Source organism: Haemaphysalis longicornis, unplaced genomic scaffold (genome assembly GCF_048455015.1).
Source record: "Haemaphysalis longicornis isolate Haplotype H1 unplaced genomic scaffold, Haemaphysalis longicornis Haplotype H1 scaffold_1, whole genome shotgun sequence".
NCBI lineage: Eukaryota > Metazoa > Arthropoda > Arachnida > Ixodida > Ixodidae > Haemaphysalis > Haemaphysalis longicornis.
In genome coordinates, this window is record NW_027526203.1 from 80,605,485 (window position 1) to 80,629,037 (window position 23,553).

The 23,553-nt window shown below is 49.5% G+C and overlaps 1 long non-coding RNA gene across 1 annotated transcript; it reads right to left on the reverse strand.

Annotated features, from left to right (window-relative positions):
• Positions 1 to 2,336: 2,336 nt before the first annotated feature.
• On the reverse strand, positions 2,337 to 4,683 carry LOC144164693 (uncharacterized). Its single transcript, XR_013321221.1, has 2 exons — positions 4,610 to 4,683; positions 2,337 to 2,489 (listed from the first exon to the last, which is right to left on the reverse strand). It is a non-coding gene; the product is annotated as an uncharacterized LOC144164693 (long non-coding RNA).
• Between the last annotated feature and the right edge of the window lie 18,870 nt (positions 4,684 to 23,553).

A 23,553-nucleotide genomic window follows, 5' to 3' on the forward strand; every position in this document is an offset into this window, starting at 1 on the left:
TGTACAGCCTTCTGCTCAGTTATTGTTGGCCAACTGCTAAGGCCCCTGTTGTCTACCTAAGAGCTGCTTGAGAAGTAGTGTGTGCGTGTGTGCAAGTCATGCAAATCAGTTAGGCAGGCAGGTGAAAGTGTTATTTGGTGAGTTAAACCCGAAATTAGACTGCTTATCCTTCCGGTTTATCAACTATTCTTTGGTGCTGTCTTCATGTGGCACCCAATTTGTGCTTCCCATTATAGCTACTCAGGACCATAGCCAGATTTTTTTTTTTGGGGGGGGGGGGTATGGATTTTGGGAAGGGGGTAGTTTTCCCGAAGGCAACAGTAAGTATTGCTTACATGCTGCCTGGAAAAGGTTTCAGGAGGGGTTCAAACCCCCAAACCCCCCCCCTCTGGGTACGGCCCTGTAGCTACTGCATGTAATTCAGAGTTCAGCTGACCATCATCTGAAGTGAAACTTTGCTTCTTTTGCAGCTGACCATGGCCACGGTGACTCCGATACACTGGGCCATCTTTGGATGTGCAGAAAAATGGAGCAATAAATTTGTACACTTTAATAACGAAATACTTCTGTTGAATGGTTACCTGTGCTACCAGAAAACTTTTCTTTGAGATTTATGGGCCGATCAAAATTCATCACATAGAGGTAATTGCAGGGCATTATTTTCTAGTACCAGGGTCCTTTCACCCGACCGTGGTTCCCAGGAAAGACACGGAGTCCCTGGAAAACCACACCTTTACTGGAAGTCCCATTCCCCCAGGGTCCGATCATCAGCAGGTCACGCTGTGCACACCTAGTCCAGCACTGTTGGCCATGTTCTAATCCAGGCCATGTCGTGCCACATCTTCGTCTTCCCCTGGGACATATCCCGTGGGATTGACCACCGCCACCATTGTCCGGTTACAATTTAAAACAACGCGCAAGGAGCAGTATAACGGATGAGCAGTTGTACACAAGCAAATTACATAGGCAAAGTTACACATGCCGTGATCCCCGGCTAGTCATCATTTGTCTGGCTGAAGTGCAGAATAAATGTCTTTCCATTTCTGACCATTTTGGTGTTGCCGTGTCACTTCCTCAGCAAGTGTGACAAGGTCATGCGAGGCGACAAAATGAGCCATAATGGAGTAAGGGATACAACAGGAGTTGCAAGTTTGTTTTCATCATGTTACTATTAGTAGACTACCTATAACAAAGCTACCTTTTCAGTTCTTATGAGGTTTCACTGTAAATGCCACGAAAAAGTAAATCCCTGTTACTCAAAGGGGCTTACTCTTCATTTTTTCATGAAGAAAAAATGAATGTTTGGTTCATTGGAATGACTGCCTCATTAGTATGACACTGGCACGCATTATGGGACGCAGTGCAACTGGCTGAGGCCAGCAAAAGCAAACGCAAGTTGTTAGGCAGGGCTTATGAGCTTGAAAAACAAGTTTTTTTTTCATTTTATAATAGTAATAATCGGGTGAACAGTGGAACTTGAAAAACTTATGTAAACTAAACAAAAGTACCAGTGTGCACTGTTGTACTGTGCACACTATGCTTGTTAGAGCTGCTCAGCAGTATGGCGCTTTGGAATTTTCTCACAACACTGGCCGATTGGCGTAAACGACATCGTCTTAGGTGACCCTATTTCTTGAGCATACCCTATATTTCACGAAGCGATTACTACATGCTGTAACAAAGACAAGCCAGAAATACAAGCGAGGTGCAAATACGCTCAAAAACAAAGTGAGTATGGACAGTGGGCCTGAGTTCTATTCATGCGCCATCTAGAGGATGGGTGGTAAACGAAGCAATGAAATTATAAGGCATTTATTTTGCCACAGGGCATAGATGAGGGAGTAGGAGTTGATGACCAAAGTTAATTGAACATGAAAATGTTCACTTCGCAGATGAAGTCCAAGAGGGAATGATGATGAGGCCCATGTATCCATGAAGTGTATGCAGTTGCGTCGCCTACGCGGAGGCCTGTCACCGCAAGATGTTGCATCCTTGTTGGATGCAAGGCAAGATTTCCCTATCCGCTGCAGCCCTAGTTAACGTGCTCAACATTCATTTCAAATACCTGCCCTGGATATATCATCGCTGACATCACAAGACACTATTTAGCGAGAGGATTGAAACTTTGGCTTAAATTGTGTAATCTCTTAATGAATAAGGCATCATTCGCTGCTTGGCAAGCAGTAGGGGCACTATAAGACACCCAATGTTGTGAGTGAAACTGGTATTTTGTCCTAATGGCCCCTTCAAGGCGAATAAAAGGTTTGCTCTACAACAGGATTTGTAGCAACTGTGAAACTTAGCAAAGAACTGTAATCAGATAAGACGAACCATGGTTGAAGGTTACGAGCGATCTATTTACATCATTTACAAAATGGCCATGAGAGAGTCAGTGCTGGCTTCGCCCCCACACAGCTTCTCCCTCGTCATTGTCATCAATGGTCAGCCATGGGAATTTTCGTCCACCATGCCCCGTGACAGAATGGCACCTGTAAAAATCAAGGAATGGTCAGGGTTACTCATTAAAGGCCAACGGTACTCACACTTCAGCTCGGCCAGATTTATCAATTTGTAGTAAGTACCACCCAACGCCGCCTGTAAAACATTGCCTGACACGTCGCGTGCTTTTCAATAGGAAGGGTAGGGACGCTTAGTTCAGCCACTCATCCGCTATGTGGTGCGCGCCGGCGGACATTTCGCCTTACGTCACTGCTCTGGAGTCGCGAACGCTGCACCCACTTCTATGACGTGTGTCTGTCGGCTTGCCTGTTGGGTTTCAAGAGCCGTTTCGCTCACATCTTAGGCCGGACGGGGCGATAGTTCTGGGGCGCGCTGGGGATCTTGTTCAACGTGTCGCTCGCTTTACACTTGCTGCATTTTCCCAAAGATAACCGACGGAGGAGGAACTGAATTATATGTGTAAGAACATATTAATTGTCAGGTAGATAAATAGTGAACAGAAAAACGATATTTTAGGAAGGCACAGCCATTATTTTACTGATGTTTTTTTTCTCTCTGGAGGATTTAGGGAGGAAAAAATTGCCGGCACATTTTTCATTCAGGCGCTCGCTTCCACCATTACTTTCGAAAAATATCACGTGCTTGTATCATGATGAGATGTTCATATGGAGAACATGCAACAGGGTTGCCGCTATTTAATACTGCAAAAAGTCCTGAACAATTCGCAGCTTCTATGTTTTGATGCATAAATAAATAATTGGTTTTCTTCGTTTGCTGGTGTGATTATTGGTTTTCTTGTGCGCTTGACCGGCCCTTAAATCGCTACACAATAAATGACAGAGACGTACAATCGGCTTCATCATATAAATATCTTGGAATTTATATAACCTCTGATCTGAGCTGGAACTCACACATAGAGTACATAACCAATAAATGTTTAAAAAAACTGGGCCTCTTAAAACGTCGATTACACCCTGCGAGCTCCTTGCATATACTTCGCTCATTAGACCATCGTTGGGATATGCGTCAGTTGTCTGGAACCCGCATTATCATTACCTAACAAATTTACTTCAGTCTGTGCAAAGCCGCGCGGCAAGGTTTATCTCGTCATCTTACTCACGTCATCAGAGCGTATCTGCCCTAAAGCATTCCTTAAACCTTATGCCACTCGCCATGCGCAGAAAATATAATCGACTGGTTTTCTTCTACTCCGTACTTCACCACGCTTCTTCATTTTCCCAGTTCCACCTTCGAACTGCCAGTTACGTTTCCTCCAGGCTAGACCACTCCCGTAAAATCGAACCAATTTTTGCAAAAACAAATAAATATCAAAATTCACCTCTTGTCCTGAGCATTACAGAATGGAACACGTTGCCCGAACACATAGTATCTTCAATAAACTTACCATCTTTTCAAACGGCGCTATTACCATATCTACAAACAGAGTACCTTGCGCAAATAGATGCAGTTTAACTTTATCAATTTCAAGCCCAGTGTTATATGTTCCTTCATTGCTCTGTCTGTGCTATGACTTGGTGTTAAATGCTCAAGTGTGTTAAAGTGTTAAATGCTGAAGTGCTGCCTTGCTCTTTTAAAGCACATTTTGTGTTCATTGTTAGCCTGATGTCAAATTTCTCATGCAAAAATTGTATTGCTTGCCTTGTATAGGTCAATCTTCTATGTTTTTGTTTGTATACTTTGCTTTGTATGTTTTGCTTTTCTGATCCCCCCCTATGTAATGCCCTTCGGGGCTTTTTGGGTATCTAAATAAATAAATAAATAAATTGGACCTGCTTGGTACGCTGGTCATACGCACGCACCTTGACAACAAATTTGTCACGTGTTTATATTTGGCAGAGGCATAAACAGTAATATTTAACAGCCTCTGAATGCATTGCAACACCACAACGAATGTGATGCACTGTGCGGAAGAAGCAGGACATGGAATATTATTGGGGCTCTTCGATTGTGCATAGTCTGTAGACGCTTCCTCGTATTAGTCCAAGGATCGTTCGTTCAATTTGTCCTCGCGGATCGAGTGTGAAACCTCGCGACAACAGTCTCGGGGCGCGACAGCAAAGAAGGAAGCGTAGAGGTATTAAAAGCATTGAACCGTAACAAACTGGTCGTATGTACTCACCACACTCACCATGTCGCATCGCTGGCGATCCGTTGGTTAACCGGCCGCTGCTGTAAAACGACGACCGCTACAACAAGACCGCCATCACGCGAGACAAAAAAAAAAAAAAAGAAGAAAAAAAAGTACGCTTGAGGGCGCAGAGATCACGACCGAGCAGTGGTCTGGTAGCGAGAGTAGACTACGTTGTTTTTATTGTGTTTTATTGGGGAATGTCGCAGCGGCGAAGCTCTCGTCGATCGGCCGCTCCCCACCTTTGCCAGCGTCACATAGCTGCTCGTGCGTGGCGCAATGACTCGAACAAACGACGACCATTGGGACTGGCCCAAAGCCATGTTTAGTGGAGTCAGGAGTTGATCCTGAGGCGTCGCATGCATGCCACCAGACCAAAAGAAAATAAATTAGCCCATTGGCAACGACGTCGTAAATCAGTTTATTTCGGCCAGGTAGCAGCTGCACAGTGCCGAGGAATACAGATCGAAGCAAGTGTTTTGTGCCAACAGCAATAAAATTAAATGAGATGACGGTGAGCGACAACCCGAAAAATGCCAATGAGCCGTGGCATTATTCCAAAAACACGGTAAAAATGGAAGTGTCATGGCAAACAGTCGCTGGGATAGGCAGCAGCCCCTGGACAACAAAGGCAGTGCCGGAAGCCTTTTTGAGACACTTCAATACTCGGTAAAGTCCCCCTTGGCCGACACAACAGCCGCCACACGTCGAGGAATGCTCTCAAAAAGGCGCGCCGCGAAGTCGGTAGCCTGGAGGCGCTGCGACTCCTCTTCGACAGCTTGCCACAACGCGTCCCGCGAGCCGTCCTGTAGATGTCGGCTGCTAAGGGACTTCATTGCTACCCACACGTTTTCAATTATATTTATGTCCAATCCCTGTGGTGGCCACTCGATCACCATCACGCCTCGCTCGTCCAGTAGGTGTTTTACTGACCCAGCCATGTGTATCGGGCTTCGATCGTGCTGTAAATAATACAGTCCATCCGCGAATGGACCATCGAGGACGTAGGGTATCACCACGCTGTCAACGATATCCTCGTAGGCAGCCGCGTTGAAGCGGCCCTCAATACGAACTAACGGACGGAGACCATGGCTTGAAATCGCACCCCACACGCTAACGGCGCATCGGCTGCTACTTGAAATCCGCTGCAGGTTGCACGACTCGAATCTGAGGAAGAAAGAAATCGAAGTATGTTAGTGCCGAAATCGTTCGGACGTTTGTTTATCTCTTGGCCATTGTCGACAGATGCACCCGACGCATAATTTCGCTCCGGGAAACGCAGTGCACTAGGCAGCTAAATGACTGCATATGCTCCGCCGTCGTTTTTTCTATTGTCAGTCACAAAAGAAACTTGTCGCCCAAGCTTGGGAGCGCAATAGTTCTGACTTCTTGCGAGGGCTACGCTGAACAAAGATATGAAATAACTGCACTACAAAACGCGTGGTAAGTGGCAACAAACCTTCACGTAAACGAACATGCAAGCAACACGAAAGCTTGTCGTGGGCTCGTTTGCCTGGTCTATCTTTTAATTATATTCGCACTATCGCTGTGTATTCTATTGCTATTCGGTTTTCAAAGAAAAGGAAAAGCATTTTCATTACTCATACCTGGTGTTCATGGCCCTCCAAATGCGTTGGCGCTGGTCCAACCGGCTTGAAAATGTGGATTCGTCCGTGAAGAGAACACAGCTCCAGTCTTCCACCGTCCAGGTTGCGTGGTCTTCTGCGAAAAACAGTCTCGCAAGCTTGTTCGCTTCGAATTGCTTGAGCTTTCTATCAGCGAAACAGTTTCGTAGCCAAACATCATGTAAGCCGCGTCGAACAGTTTTCGTGCTTCCCTTAAGGTCGAGCTCACACTAGATTTGTTTAGACGTCAGGGACGGCTTTACTACCGCGGCGGCCACGATTAGAATGTCTTGCTCACTTGTGGTAGCCCGTGGTCTGCGTTCTCGGGGAAGATTGTCAATCCGGCCCTCATCGCGGAACGCTTGCAGGATGCGATTCACGGTGCATAGTGGTTGTCCTGTGGCTTTCGCAATATCGCGCCGCCTTATACCTTCTTGGAAGAGGTGGATCATGCCCAGTCGGTCTTCCTCTGGAACGCTTGGCATGGTTGGTTTTAAATGAGGGCATTGCTGACGGCCTTTTCACATTTCATACAGTTTTGCTGACACAACCGCGACACCAGGAAAGGGTGACGTGGACATGAATAGAATTGAAAACGTGTGGGGAGCAATGAAGAAGTGATTTAACAGCCGACAGCTACAGGGCGGCTCCCGTGACGCGTTGCGGCAAGATGTCGAAGAGGAGTGGCACCGCCTCCGGGCTACCGACTTCGCGGCGCGCCTTTTCGAGAGCATTCCTCGACGTGTGGCGGCTGTTGTGTCGGCCAAGGGGGACTTCACCAAGTATTCAAGTGTCTCAAAAAGGCTCCCGCCACTGCCTTTGTTGTCCAGGGGCTGCTGCCTATCTCGGCGACTGTTTGCCATGACACTTCCATTTTTACCATTTTTTTTGAATAATACCACGTGTAACTGGCAGTTTTCGGATTGTCGCTTACCGTCATCTCAGTTGTTTTTGTTGTTGTTGGCACAAAGCACTTGCTTCGATCTGTATGCCTCGGCACTGTGCGGCTGCTACCTGGCCGAAATAAACCAACTTACGACGTCGTTGCCAATGAGCTAATTTATTTTGTTTTGGTCTTGTGGCATGCATCCGACGCCTCAGGATCAACTCCTAACTGCACTAAACACGGCTTTGGGCCAGTCCCAATGGTCGCCGTTCGAGTCACTGCGCCACGTACACGCAGCTATGTGACGCTGAAAAAGGCGGGGAGCGGTCGTTGGCGCCGAGCGCTGAGTAACCGCCGTTGCCCACTATCTCTCGCCGCCTCGCTAACAGCTCAGCTTTCAGCGCTCTTCCGGCGCGGCGACAAACCTTCGGGTATAGTTCCCACCTTTCAACGCCGCTAGTTCGTGGCGCTGCGGACCAACCCTCGCTAGTTGACCTACAGCACGGGCGGGGTAGAGGAGCGGCGAGCGCGCATTTGCCGCTGCCCTAGCCCTGCTGTGGCTACAGGTGATACCTGTCCGTGTTCATTTACATGGGCGTTTTTAAAATAGGCGATTCCTTCCCCTCTTCTGAATTTTCAGTCTAATAGGGTCAAACTGCCTAACATTATCATCCGAAAGCGCTGGATCAAACATTTGAAAGAACCATTTTAACGCGGGCCGGGCACATGACGAAAAATATGCGAGGTCTTCATATCTTATCAGCGACTGTATTATATGAAAATGGTGAGACAGACAATAAACACGGCACTTTCCGTACCTGAAATATCAATTCTTATTTTTAATTTCGGATGATGTCTTGGTTTGCACACGCACAGGGCATGACCGCTGACCCGAATGATTTCCCGTCGAGGGAGATAAGGTTATCGCTTAGCTAAAAGGGATTCTGCTATTCACGCTCCGGTCGGGCTGAGCGGACCGCCGGCAGCGAAACGCATTGTGAAAAAAACATACAGCTAAAACTCTTGATCATGCAACTGAAGGGCACAACGAGTCTTCTTTTTGGCGAGATATAGCAGCGAAGGTATTCATTTGTACCGGTGATATTCCGCGGCAGATCCAAAATCCGCGGGGCAAGCGTCGTCGGCTCACTCGGCCAGAGGCGATGCGTCGACTAATAGAAAGGAGCGTTGGAAGGGTAGAGGGTTGGTTCGAAGCGCCCTCACTCTGTCAATAATCTGCTGTATGGTTTCCTTCTTGCGCAGGCCGTATGAAAGTGCGCGCTCGCCGCTCCTCCGGCTCCTCCAGTCCGGCCGTGGCAGAGGGCAGCATATCAGAGTGGAACACGCAGCCTCACTCCCTCCATCTCAACTGCGCATGACCGTGAGTTTTCCACGGCCGCTGCCAGGTGACGGCACCGGTATCTTCGGCAATGCGCTCCGCGGTTCGCATTTGAATTGTTCAAGACTGTACATACAGTTCAATACAGCGCGTACAGAACGACGAGGTGGTTTGCGTAGGGCACGGCCGGCTTCAGAGATACGACCTGCACATCGCAAAACGGTGATAATTTGAGTATAGTAGCGTGCCGAAGTTGCCGTGTATGGACGGCGCGCTGCGTCAGCTAGACGGTTAAATTTAATCACCGATCTTGCCGGCTACGCTTCGCTTGCCGTGGGGCCTGCGACTTCTAGCATAAAAAGTGCCGGTCTTACCAATCAATACCCACGGCACCGATCACTACCAGTAATACCTGCCAGAACCGAGAGTTGTCGTTTTAGGCTGGACCCGTTTCTTAGCTACGCAAACGCCATCGCGCACCAATAAACCAAATTGCTGCCATATCCACCTGCTCCACTGGCATTCTTTATTTTCGAACATTCTCGTCCATTTAAACTTTGAGACGTTTTACTGACTTTCACTTTACGTCGAGGAGCTTTCTTTAGACGTGAAGCTCGTTTATGCACGTCCAAACGTTCACAGGGGAGGCTTGCATTTGTATAAACACCCGAACAGGGCAATTGTGTGCGTGGAAGCGCCGTCATTCTTGCCGGAAAACAAAGTGCTTTTCTAGCCAAAGGAGCACTAATCGACGATAACCTTTTTGAGGGCTGAGGCGTTTTCACTATAACTGGAGCGCCACACTTAAAGGCACAGCATAAACTCTATGCCTGTAGGAGCTCCATCTAGTGTTATAGTGTCACTAGACAACCTTATCTAGTGTCACTAGGGTGTCACAAGCGTAGATCAGCAGGCTCACTTACGATTACGCTCCCACACCACTCACTCGCCACTGATGAGTGAGTGGTGACTGAGCTTCATCATCATTTTGGAGTGGCGATAGCGAGTGCGAGCTCCACTCGCAGTGAGCCCCGCTCACCACTAGTGAGTGCCAGTGCTATGACCACTCGCGAGTGGTGAGCCCCAGTCGCCACTCGCGAGGGCTAAGCCGCGCTCACCAATCAAGAGTGCCACTGCACTCGCGCTACTCGATCAATTTTTGGGGCTTACCGTGGTGAGCGCCGCTCTTGCGCTTGTACTCGCTGTTGGCTACTAGTCGCTGGAGCAGTGATGGTCGGTAATGACGCGATTGTATTTGGCTTAGGAATATGTCGTCAGTGCACTCCTGCTATGTGGCCCCGTGGAAGTAACTCTCTGGTGGTGTGTTTATTTAGGAATACGATTTGGATATACTTATGACGCCGTAATGCAGGGGTACATTTACGTGTCATGACTCAAGAAGAAACTGCTGCGAAAACTCGGGTGCGAGGGGTGATGACGAGAGGCGAGCGTAAGCGCGATTGAGTGCAAGTGGTGAGGGCAAGAGGTGAGCGTGAGTGCGAGTGAGTACGTGAGAAAAAAAGTTTTTCTGGGTGAGTGTGGGTGAGTGGGGTCCAGCTTTTCTGAGGTAAGCTGGCGTGCGAGTCGTGACAATGAGTAATGAGCGCGAGTGAGTTAGAGTGGTGACGGCTTGAGGTAAGTGTGAGCGCGAGTGAGTGCTAGTGGTGAGGGCCAGTAGTGGGGCCAGCAGTGTGTGCGAGTGAGTTCGAGTGCTGAGGGCGAGTGGTGAGGGCGAGTGCTGAATGCGAGACGGAGTGAGTGCGAGTGATGATGGCGAGTGTAGAGCGTGAGGGCGAGGGAGTGAAAATGGTGGCGGAGAGCGGTGAGCGTAAGAGCGAGGGAGTGAGAGTGGTGACGGCGAGTTATGAGCGTGAGTGCGAGTGCTGAGGGTGACTGGTGAAAGCGAGTGTGAGTGAGTGCGTGAAGAAAATGCATCTTCTGGGTGGGTGCCGGAGAGTGGCGTCTAGTTTTGCCGGGGTCGGTTACAAGCCCAACAAATGGCGAAGTGTGTATGACTGCCGTTCCCGATCAATGCCTGTGGTGAAAACCAGTTACCTTCGGGAACTCTTTGTGTGCCACTGACCCCGTACCAAAGCGATCGGAACATGGTGAAAACAAATTGGCTTTACCGTGCGCCGGCCTGGCTTGCTAATCTGTACGGACGATATGTTCACTGAAAGTACGTCGCAAAAATGTTGCGGGATCTTTCAGCATATTATTTCGCGAAACACTTCTTTTGGCTAGGTTTGCCGTCGAGCCTACTGCCTACGTAGACTTACATATGTAGAGTGCCCATGTAGACTGTGTAGACTACATAGACTACGTACACTATGTAGGTTATGTAGACAAACTATATAGACCTAAAACCTCGGCATCAGCCTCACTGGTGCTACTTTTTAAGGAATCACTATTCATGCGGCTGCGACACTGACTCCACAGAATCGGAAGGTCAACCAAGACTGCGCGAGATATTTCTGATGTATGCTCGTTTTTTATACTTGTGGTATGTGTCGTAATCCCATTGGGATTGGCCGCACGCCGAGAGTTTCTTCCTGCCCCCCCCCCCCCCCGCTACTTTTTTTGATGCACTATATGAAACACTGCGTGAGTGATCTTCCAGTAAATTTTTTTCTTACCTATGCTATAGAACAAAATGCGGTGAAGATTTTGGGGGGTTTCATTTTCTGATGTCTACGCGCTGTCACACTCATGCAATTCCATGGAACGTATTAGCAAAGGGTTAACAGCTGTAGACACCTTTTGCGGACGAAATATGGCTGGGCGCACGTCCGGTGAATGCCGGCGTTGCGTGCTTTCGCCAGCCTAGCCAGCTAAGAATTCCTGTTTGAGCACACCGAAGTGACCAAGAAGGTGTGAACTTCCCCTAGTGTGAATCGTCAAAGCCTGAGCACAACAGACCCAGGAAAAGACGAAATAACAAAGATGGGAGGCCCAGCAAACGCGTTGATGCGGATCTGGTAGCGTGACCGGGGATGGCATTCGTTGATCCAAAATTGGGGAAAAATTGAGGCCGCGTAGGGCGAAGGAAGGAACTTTAAGTGCAGATCTTTACACGGCGTTTGACTGAGTGAACAGGGTTTCGCGCTCCTGTGCGCACGACATTAAATAACCAGGTTGGGTCCACCCCTTTTCCCCCTTTTTCTCGGCTGACGTCAGGACGCGCCAATCTGGGGCACCGAAACTAATGTCCACACACTCACAAAGGGAAGGCACTTTCCCTCTCGCAGGTGAGTCGGTTGGCTTGGATGAGGCAACCTACCTTGAACAGCGGCGTATCGGACCCACAACAAAGCGGCCCCACGATGCTCGGCTCGAAGCTGAAGATTGCCGCCGTAGGACCAACCCAGCACGCCTTTGTTCATCCCTCCCTGCACCATTCTTGCTCATTGTGACTGGCCGTGCCGGCGGCGCTTGGGTTCCGTGAAGCCGCGGAAAGCGGCTTATGTCCTGTAGCAGAATTAGTCGCCCCAATGTCCTTCAGCACAAAATCTTGTCGCTCCCCGTCCATGAGAGCGGGGGGGGGGGGAACCGTAGAAAACCAGACGACAGGATGGTTGGGTGATTGAACCCGATAATATGGCAGACGGTCGTCGCAATGCCAATACGCCGATCGTAACAGCATCTCCGGCCTGCGGGAAGCTTCCGACGACATTGGTCATAGTCTGCAATGGACAGGGTCTGCAACCACGTGAGGAGGCAGTGGTCAGTTTCCATAACGAAATGCGAGCCGTGGATATAGCAAGCTAGCTTTTTAACTGCCCACACGAGGAACGTGCCTTCCTTTTCGGAGGCGCTGTATGCCACCTCGCGCACTGTCAGCTTCCAACTGGCATAAAGCACGAGGTGCTCGTCACCCGTCTACCCTTTCTGGCACAATACCACCCCCATGCCTCGATCACTAGCGTCGCACTGAATGACTCAGCGGCTGCAAGCAGCGGCTGGCTCGTCAGCGCTCATTTAAAGTCATTGAAAGCCTGCTCCTTCTTCTCATCCCATTTTATCGTAAGGGCCTCAGTGTTCCAAAGGGCGTCAGTGAGGGGGCTGGGCAACTCAGAATACCTGTGAATGTATCGCTGGCAGTAGCCTGCTACGCCCAAAAAGGAGCGGATGTAGGTCTTAGTACGGGTCTGCCCAAAATCGCGAATCGCAGCTACCTGGACCTCGGAAAGCCGTCGGTGTCCCTGACCAATCACATGGTCTGGGTAGGTCACCTCTGCCTGGACTAGGTGGCACTTCGAAGCCTACGCGGAGATATTCTGCGTGTCACTCCACGACCGAGAGAATATCACTACGTCGTCTAGATAGGGTAGCGCAAAGTTCTCCATTCCATTAAGCACCTTGACCATGAGGCCAGAAAACAATAGGGTGCATTCTTCAACCCGAAGCTGAAGACTTTCTTTCGGAATGTTCCAAGAGGAGATATGAATGCGGCATAGCTGCTAGCCTGCTTTGTCAATGCACCTGCCAATAGCCCCTAACTAAGTCTAAGGTTGTAATGAACCGGGCCCCGCTCATCCTCTCGGTCTGTTCCTCAGTGTGAGGTATCGGGTACATTTGATCTCTGGTGATTAGGTGGAGGTTGCGGTAGTCTATGCAAGGTCGGGGGTCCATGCCGGGAACTTCCACCAAGATCAACGGTGAAGTGTAATCACTCTCGCATGCCTCGATTACGTCAAGCTGAAGCATGCGCTTTATTTCTGCTTCCATGATACTCTCCTGACGCGGCGATACACGGTAAGGCTTGAGCAAACGGGTTGGGCCGAGGTCAGCTCTATATCGTGAACCATGAATAAGGTTCTACTGGGTCTGTCGGAAAACCGGTCCTCAAATTCCTGAAGAAGTTCTCTCAAGTAACACTTGTGGTTAGGCTCTAGGTCTACCTTTTCGACCATTTCTTCGATGATCCAGGAGGGGTCCTCTTCGCTCGACACGGGCTTTAGTTCGGGAAAATCGAGGAGCATTTGCTTCGCAATTCCATCGCTTCCGTCCAACTTATTGTTCTGAAGCGTGGTGTCTCTTCTTTGTTCAGCTATCAGTGCAGCTCTGGTAGCTCGTAACAACTTCCGCAAACTCTCGGAAGTGGGTGGGGCAAACACCTCACCTAAGTCTGAAAATTCTTCCTCGTCTCCGGGGTTCCCTCGAGTTTAGATTATTGCGATGTCACCTCAATTCGCGTGGCAGGCAGGGGCGCCTCTACGCTTGGAGTGCTGCTCTCTCCCACGCACTGACTATGGGGTGCCACCTCGTCTGAACTAGGCGCTCTCGCCGCCAACTCCTCTGCTTTTGAGCATGTCACTGCTTGAACGACTACACCAAATGTCAAGCCCTTCTCACGCAACATTTCATCCGAACGGTTTGAAAAGAGGTATGAATATTCCGGCGGCAAACTAAGCGACACAGCAGCCTCCGTGTCAAGTGTCCCGAATGGACCCTCGATACATATTCACGCATAGAACTTGTTGTTGGGATGGTTGGTTCATGTTTACAAGTAGAAATTTGAGCGGAAAAATTCGACTCATTTCTCCCTCTTTCACCTCCCCGAAACCACTGCCTGTAGGCCTCCGCTGACAACCTGTACTTCTTTAGAAGACACGCTTTTAATTTGCTGTAATCTTCTGCCTCTTGTCTAGTCAAGCGGGCTACCACATCGGCGGCTTCACACGGTAACAAAGTCAGTAGGCGTTGTGGCCAAGTGTCTCTAGGAAGGTCCACTTTATCGCATATGCGTTCAAAATTAACCAAAAATAAACCGATGTCCTCTCCAACCCTAAAATGTTGCATGAGGTGCTTTATTTTGAAGGACAGCTTTACTTCTCCTCCACTAGAGGCCTCGCCGACACCACTATCGCGTCGGGCTTTCAGTATTTCAAGTTCGAGCCGCACATCTCTGGATCATCTCCACGACGTTGTGCTTCCGCTTCCTTTCTCTCTAGCTCATCTGCATGGCGCTGTGCTTCCGATTTCTTTCTCTCTGCTCCTCTGGTTCTTTCTCATCTTCCTCCCGTTCTTTCATATGCTCCAAGCACTCTGAGAGCTTATCGTCGTCTGCCCCCACTGCTTCGATAGGCTCGATGATTTCTGGCTTTCTTTTCTTTTCGCCCAAGCTTAACCCCATCATTTTTGCCAACTCTACACACTAAGAAGTCGAGGAGTGCTGGGAACGCTGTCTAGAAGTAAAAACGTTTTTCCCATATTTAACTTCCTTTGTGAGCTTTGGGATACTCCTCCGAGTAGCGCGCGGTGGTCAAAACGAGAGGCGAAACAGTCCTCGTGGGATTTACTTGCTGCTTTCGAGGCTGAGTGCTTGAACCCTGTGTGGGAATTGCAATGCCATCTCCAAGGGAGAGTTCCGGCACTCCCTTTAGGCGTGAATAAGCTCTATTGGCGGCGTTCCCGGATACTGCAGACGGGTACTACTACTCTCTCTTGGAAAGCATCTCGTAACGCCTCATGAGCGTTCTGCTATTCCCCGCGAGGCAGCGTGTTTCCGCTCCGCCTGCTACTAACCCCCCCCCTCCCCCCTTTTCCGCGATAGTACTGTAGACAAGCAAACAGAACAGGAAAAGCTATTTTGAAATACGGAAAGGAAAAAAAACTAGCTCATTTTATTTTTTAAGAAAATACCACAACAATCGGTTCATTGTGCAAATTGGCAAAAAAGCAATTTATTTGGAATGAAAATATCACAGCAGAAAAAGGTTTCTCTCCACATGCATATCCAAAAAAATTCACAGATAAAAATGCAGCAAAGCAACTGAAAACACTGAAATACAAACAAGAAATTACGACAATAAAAATGACATTAACACCCACAAATACAAAGGTACTGGCATTAGCACAAAAAGGGTCAGTAGAAATACAGCAGTGGGGGAATAGTTAACAGTATTAAAATAAAACAAAATTGCCTTAGTGCTTCACACGGACTGGAAAGCCACCTCTTATTTAGGACACATTACAAACATTTACGAATAAATTTTGCGTAACAAAATCTGGGACTAAAACAATTCAGCGTGGATTACTATTAACGCATTACACGGTTCAATCAACACAAAGATCCAAAGCCATTGATGCAAGAACTTTGCAACAGATATATGTTGGTGGGACAATAGGAGACCCCAGAAAACCTTGCCACTGGGTTTTTTACAAGGCGGTGGTTCTCAAATGGGGATGTGCTAGTAAGATTAAAAAGAGGGATAACTTGGTAATAAAAACAAATCCCTTCGAGCTGACTGCCTCATAATGCTGGCGGCGGCCTTCTGAACTGTACGGGCCAGGGCACTGGGCTTGAGTTGAAGTAGCGTCTCCAGAAGCAAATACGTGCGTTTCGCCTTTGAAGCGTATTACACACTGAACAGCCAAAACACTTGCAGCAGCAATGGGAACTCATCCACGATGTCCAAGGCTGTGAGGAGAACTTTCTTAAGGCAACGGCCACTCCAGCTGACGCCTCTGGGTTTTCTCTCTAAAAAAAAATCTTCGGGCAAGTAGCGTCTTTCCACGGTTCCTACATCAGCAGGAAGAGGGGGACAGCAAAGCTAAGTTATGCAATAAAAAAATTGACGAGGTTGACAACGTTAAATGAAACTTATTGGCTGATAGCATATTTTTTGCGCCGAGAGCACGCACTGAACCCGTATTGGAATGCAATACCGCTTGGCGCAGTCACCAGTCTAGATACGAATTAACGGTGACCTTAACTCCAGCCACGCTCATTGTGCCACTTGGCCATTGGGATGTCAGACAGCACGCCCAACGCCTACGCACTGAGCCCCAAACCCATTAGTGCTTACGTGTCCGTAGCTCCCATTGTTTACCCCGCTATCGTTCCAGGTAAAAAACTTTGCACAAAATTTAAGTACAAATAACTGTTTTTGTAAGGTTGCAATCCCCGATTAATTTCCATTGGATTTTGTCCTCAGCCGACTGCAACGTACGGCCCATCAAAGGTTCTCAATTTCAGTGTGGAAAAGTTGCTAATGGGTCATATAGCTACTGTGTTTTTATTCTCGAGTACGCTTCGTTGCATGCAAGCTGCAGATCGCAACAATTGATGAGAACCAATAGGCTCGTTATTGAACGATCAGAACGCTCGAACATTAAAGGGGTAATCACATGCAGCGACAAGCGACGCGAACAACGTAACGTGAAATTTCTCGCGTCGCTAGACGCATGTACCTGCCCCTTAACACTGCGGGGCGTACGCCCCGAAAAGTCCCATTTACATCCATCCTGCCCTCAATGAAAACGAAAAAAAGCCTGTCTGGACAGCATTTCAGTCTGCTGCTGTACGCGTGGCCGTCACCAAAAGTAATGTAATTTTAGTGACTACCACGCGCTACACGCGCTCCTATCACTCAAACTATTGTACCCAGTACTTTAGAGCCGTGCAGGAAGCCACAGCTACTGCATGGCAGCCACTCTAAACCTAGCCGCCGAGCTAAGAGTGCAGGGTAGCGCTGCGACTACTCGCGCAACCGCGCTTCTTACCTGCGAAAACATTCGGCTAGGATACCAACACTTCACGAATCAAAGGGATTGAAATGGTGCAAGAATCGACGCTGTTTGCACACGGGTACAAAAGCCGCCCTTCAAATGTAAGTATCGGTTTAAGTAAGTCACGAAAACGGTAGGGGTACCCGCTTCCGCGGACCGAAGTTAAAGAGCAACTCTGCTTCGTTAAATACACAAGGCAAGAATACGAGGTTAACTAATGGCTTACCTCTGCTTCCCGCCATCGTTTCTTCGTCCGGTAGATAGTTCCAAGGTCGTCACAACAGTGAAATATCCCAAGCTTAAGGCGAGAAGCCTGCAATAGCCGTGAATAGAGTCCGGCCAATAGCACGCGCATCGCTACACAGTGCACATAGTTCCAGAATCGGCCTCCGCGCTGGCGCCGGTGTGATGTTCGTCCAAAAATTGGGCCCATCTCCCCGCGAGGGGGACTCGAGTAAATGCGTCGCATAGGGGGTGGGTGTATTGCGTTAACGTTTAGTGTTTGGGGAGTTGGTGGTAGTGAATGCGTTGTATCCGCAGCTTCTTGACGTAGTTTGAATGAGTCAAGGATATAAGGTGCGTTCGTAGCCTCCCATTCTGTGTCGGCTTTGTGGCACAGTGGGTAGAGCACCATGTAGATTGCGTTCCGCCCGCAGGGTTGAGGGATCTAAACCAGGCGCCGGATAGTATTTTTTTATATAGTGTAGGGGGAGGGGTGCGGACTACGACTACGGACGTCAACGCGGGTGACATCGTGAGTAACTGAAATGCTCTGCATTTAAAAGAAAAAATAGTTCCACGCACGCACGTACGAATGAAAGAATATTGTCACGTAGCCAAAGACGACGCAGCTGTCTTGAAGAAAAAACAAGTTTAATGGAGCGAACTTGTGCCCCCTTACAACTCAAGGAATACACAGGCGGGCGACGAAACAGCAGTCAACAAAGTGAAGTGCGTAGACTGGTGTCGACAATTCGAATGCCGGGGCATCTGCTCAGCGGGAATTTATCACTCGGCGCGAGGGTTTCTGGAATAGTCGAATTGTATCCAGAACACTGTATACCAACGAATATTATTCTAGGCTGTTCACGTTCGTTCGGAACGCTCTCCCTATCAGAAGAGACACTGATAACACGGACCGGCGCAGTCGGGCGGCAAAAGCAAAACACAAATAAACAAACCCAATGCATGGTTCGCTGCATCCCCCTCCCCCTGTAAGAGTGCATCGATCCGATGCTAACACAAGCGACAGTCCGAACAAATAAAAAAATAAAAGTCCGTCACTGTGCGTATAAAGGTTTTAAGCGAACCACGTGGACGACTTCGGGCCGCTTGCGTCGTCGTGATGTTCGGGAATCACCATCGCGGATCACGGCGTAGGTAAGGTGGCCAACACGTCGTAGAATCCGGTAGGGTCCAAAATACCGTCGTAGAAGTTCTTCACTGAGTCCACGTCGTCGGATGGGAGTCCAAACCCACACATAATCCCCTGGGTGGTACTCGGCGTCTCGGCGTCGGAGGTTGTAGCGTCTCGCATCTACCAGCTGCTGGTCCGTTGTGAGAACACGAGTGAGCTGTCGGGCCTCCTCCGCACACTGAAGGTATCCTTGGACGTCGGCGTTGAGGTCGTCGTCTTCCACGTGGGGAAGCATGGCGTCAAGCTTCGTAGTCGGCCGTCTTCCGTAGACAAAAAGCTCGAACGGTGTCGTCTGTGTGGTTTCCTGGATAGCCGTTGTTGTGGAAGTAGAGGAGGAAGAAGGTGGCGTGCACACTATCATCATTAGTAAATAAAAGGAGGTGGAAGTGCGTTTCCAGTTCTGCCCTACCCTGGCGTCGTGGTTTCTTGCGGTTCACAACAACTTTGGTGCCAAAATCACCCCTCTGCAACCACCCGGCATTGTCCGGACGAGCCATTGGGCCTGAAAGACGACGATGGACCGTTTGAAGCCCAAGCGAACGTCACGGCGGGCCCTTCTGACGAAAATGGTGAACGAAGCCAAGGCTGCGCTCCAATCTACGCCTCCAGACTTGGTGAGCTTGCAGTCTGTGCTCCAGCGCTTGACAACTTGCGAGGCGGAACTTCGCGCGATCAATACCGAGATGGAACCTTTGATACTTACCGAATTACTGGAAGCTGAGCTAGACGCTGTGCTACAGTACGAAGATGAGGCGCTTAACGCGATATCAAGCCTCAACACAGTCATAGAATCTCTAAAGAGTCCGACTGCGTCAGCTGCCGCATCTGCGACTTTGATTGACGGCTCGTCACGGGAGACGCTTCAGTCATTTAGCCGTTCATCAGGACCCCGGCTTCCACAGTTGGAAATAACGCCATTTCGCGGTGACATGAGCAAGTGGCTGCCGTTTTGGGAGCCGTTTGAGGCAACTATCGACAAGAACCCGACATTGAGCGTAACGGAGAAATTTCACTACCTCAGGAATTACCTTTTCGGAGAGGCCGCATCAGCAATTGCCAATTTAGAGACAACCGAAGCATGTTATAAGGATGCCCTCGAGATGCTTCGCGCTAGGTTTGGAGATCCGTTCCGCATAGAACAAGAACATCTCTACCGCCTACGATCCCTAACTGCTGTTCGGTCTTCCTCCGACGTGACTGGGTTACGCCGCCTGTACGATACCCTCCAGAGCCACGTTCGAGGTTTGACGGCATTCAAGGTGCCCACTTCATCATACGCCTCGATGCTTATGGATGCTTCGGAGTCTTCCTCCCGACGTTGTTGTTCAGTACCATCGATGTTGTGCTGAAACTTCAACATCTACTTCTGGGGAGCGTGCTCAAACAGCCGATACGAAACTGCAAGATCCCATGGAATTCATTCGTATCGAGGTTGAAAGCCGTGAGAAATCACAACCAGTGCTTGACAAAGCGTCAAGAAACTTCGACAAGACGTATAGATGGCGCAATCAAGACCCTCACAAGCCACGTCCTCCGACAGTTGTTATCTTTCACAACGCAGGAAAGCCACCGTCGAAAGAAAGTCCTTGCCTTTTCTGCAAGAACAGACAACATGTCACCGAGGAATGTACGGCCAAGCTAACCAGTACTGACAAAAAAGAGATTCTTCGCATGGACGCACGCTGTTTTCGGTGCACGGCCAAAGGGCCCCGCTCAAGCGAATGCCGGAGACGTATCGAGTGCTCACGCTGCAAACGAAGACAAGCGACGTCTCTCTGCATGCAGCAAGGTAATAACTCTGGACAGCCGAAGACTAATGCCGAAAATGCGTATTACACATCTGCGGAGACAAGCCAAAACATGAAAGAGGGTCCCACTGTACTTCCTCAGACCGTACGTGTATGGGCTGTTTCCGACCAAAGCAGGATGTTTTTGCGTGCTGTCGTTGACGCGGGCAGTCAGAGAAGCTTTCTTCAAGAAGATATATCCAAGAAGCTGAAACTTCCGGTTGTCGGAGAGGTAAACTTGGCCATCAACACGTTCGGCAACACTCGGAGAACCAAAAGCCGAAAATATCGTATCGTTCGACTCAAACTACAAAGCCAATTCGACAGCGGTGAATGTGTCTTGGACGTCGTGGAAATTCCAGAAATATGGCAAGATATCTACTCCCATGTAGCTGATATCCCATTAGTCAAGAAATTTCAAAAAAGAGGCAAAAACATCGCGGATAGTGACAATTTTGGGTGGAGTGTTGGAGACAACAGTATCGGACTGCTTATTGGCGCTGATCAGATGTGGATAATCATGACTCCAGAGGTGACCAGAGATGCCAACTCAAGTCTTGTTGCCATCAACACAATGTTTGGATGAACATTTCAAGGTCCGACGCAACACCATCTGCCTTGCACGCCCGCATGCTTGGTTAGCGTTTTACACAGCTATGCGACAACGGCAGACCAGGAAGTCCGTGAAGGCAAGATTGGACGTACGTTCTGGGAACTTGAAGCCATGGGAATACTGGGAGACGACCAAGAACGCCACACAAGCACAATAATGGGGGATTTTGAGTTTACTATTTGCAAAGTCGATAGGCGATATGAAGTGGCTTTACCGTAGAAGTTTGATCCGATGGAATCCCTTGAAGACAATCCGAAGCCCTGCGACGCTTGAATTTTCTAGTTAGGCGACTCTTGAAGAAAAAAGATTTGCTAGCAAGATATGACAAGGCTATACAGCAGTATCTGGTCGACGGGCATGCTGAAGTAGTGCCAAAGCGTGGCACGTGCGAAGACAGGCCGCTATACTACATGCCCCATAGGGAGGTTCTCAAAGAAGACCGCGTCACTACAAAACTTCGAGTGGTCTTTGATGCCTCTTCGTCCCGACCACCCAGCCTTTCCTGAATGACTGCTTGGACAAGGGCGTGAATTTGAATCAGGACATTCTGGAACTTTTACTGAGGTTCAGACGACACAGATTCGGACTTAGCGCCGATGTTCAGAAAGCCTTCCTGCAAATCGGAATACAAGAAAAGGACCGCGATGCTTTTCGGTTCTTTTTGTATTCGAGGGTACCGACAGGAACGCCTTTAGATCGCCTAGAACCCCGCACGGGGCACCTTGAGTATTCATGGTGACGGTGAGCAGCGACACCGCAGACCCCGAGCTCCCAACATAAGCCGTGTCCAACCGTGGCGATGTGTTTAAAAGTGAAGGGTAGAAGCCGTAAACGGTGGCCGTCGGAGCCTTGGTCAAGCTCCGTCCGATGGGCTCCCTGCCTGTCTACCAGGCAGGGAGCTCCGGGACCTCTTTGACTACCAGGGTAAGGTCAAAGGAGAAAGTACCCCCGTCTCCCTGCTTTTATACTATGCTTTATGGTATTGTCTAAACCCCCCCCCAACCGTGATCGGTCCCTGAAAAGGGGCCGCAGCGAAGTATCCTTTCCTCCGTTGCCGTCGTTAACCTTTCCTGAACCGGACCATTTTTCTCGATTTCTTGTGATGGAATCCCTCAATCCAACCCACCCTCTTGCATCTCAGTCAGTCTTCTTGATCGCCAAGTATCTTGAAGCCATAGTAGGAAAATCGTATAAATGCAAAAAACAAAGGTCTGGTGAACTCTTAATTGAAATAAATGACAAGCAGCAGTCTGCGAAGCTTCTAGCTCAGACTAGACTGGCTGATCTTGACATCCGGGTCACACCCCATTGGAGCCTCAACAGCTCGCATGGTTTGATATCCGAGACAGATCTTTTGGACAAAACGGATGCGGATCTCCTTGCCGGCTTGAAGGATCAGGGCGTCACTGCCGTGAGACGCATCACTATCCGCAGAGACGACAAGGAGATTCCCACCAAGCACATTATCTTGACTTTTGACCGCGCAGTTCTTCCGCAACACATCAATGCAGGTTTTATTCGTTGCTCCATCCGTCCGTACATCCCGAATCCGCGGCGCTGTTTTAAGTGCCAGCGGTTCGGGCACGGTACAACCTCTTGCCGTGGCCGAACGACGTGTGCGAAATGCGCGGCGCACGATCATCCGACTGACAACTGTCCATCCGAAACCCTCACTTGTGTGAACAGCGGCGGTCCGCATGCAGCGTATTCCCGAAAGTGCGAAAAATTTCAAATGGAAAAAAAGATAATTAACATCAAGGTCACGGAGAACATCACCTTCCCAGAGGCGCGAAAGAGGTTCGCCTCTTTCCCTCCGGGGAGGTACGCCGACGCGTCTCGCCGGGGGGCGGAGCGGCGTCTGGTGTCCACAGGAACCCAGTTCAGCGAGTCTGACCTGGTCCCTGCCCCGCCCCCCCCCCTGGGTTGCCTCTGGCAGCCCACCCGCGACCACGCCGCTTGCTGAGGCAGCAGCGGTTGTGGTGCAAACGTCTTCCGTCGGGACCGGTGCCGCTCCCGCCTCTGTCTCCACGTCCTGCAGTGCGTTGGAGAGTACCGAGGCGATGGACACCACGGGCCCCGCACCGGTTCCCACCGCCACCGCACCGCCCGTGCCACCTCTGGCGCCCCGGACGCCCTCGGCGGTGGCGGCTCAAACGAAGGGCTCCCGAGGGGGGGCCAAGTCCGGGGGGCCCGGTCCGTCGGGCACCCCTCGGACATCCGACGACGACGACATGGATGTCGGGCCGTTCCTGCTTGCAACGCAGCGCAAGGAACGCGTCCCAACGCCAAAGCCTTCCGACAAGCCAAAAAAGGCGAGAGTGACAGCCCCGAAAGACGACACATAAACAAACACACACACTCCAGTAGCTCTCACACTAAATAATGGGAAGAGAAAACATAATTCAATGGAACTGTAGAGGCCTTCTTAAAAATCTTGACGATGTATACAAACTACTGCATGCTAATCAGCCAAGTGTAATGTGTGTTCAGGAAACACATTTGAATTCCAAGCACACAAATTTCTTGAATAGTTACATGGTCTTCAGAAAGGACAGGGATGGCTGCACACACTCTTCTGGCGGTGTGGCCATAATTGCCCGGAAATCCTTAGCCTGCCACCCTGTCACTCTGAACACTATCCTTGAGGCTGTAGCAATACGCTTGATAATATTTAATAGGTTGATAACGGTATGCTGCATATACATTCCTCCTGATGTTTCACTTTTAAGCTCTGACTTCGAAGTGCTGGTTGACCAGCTGCCC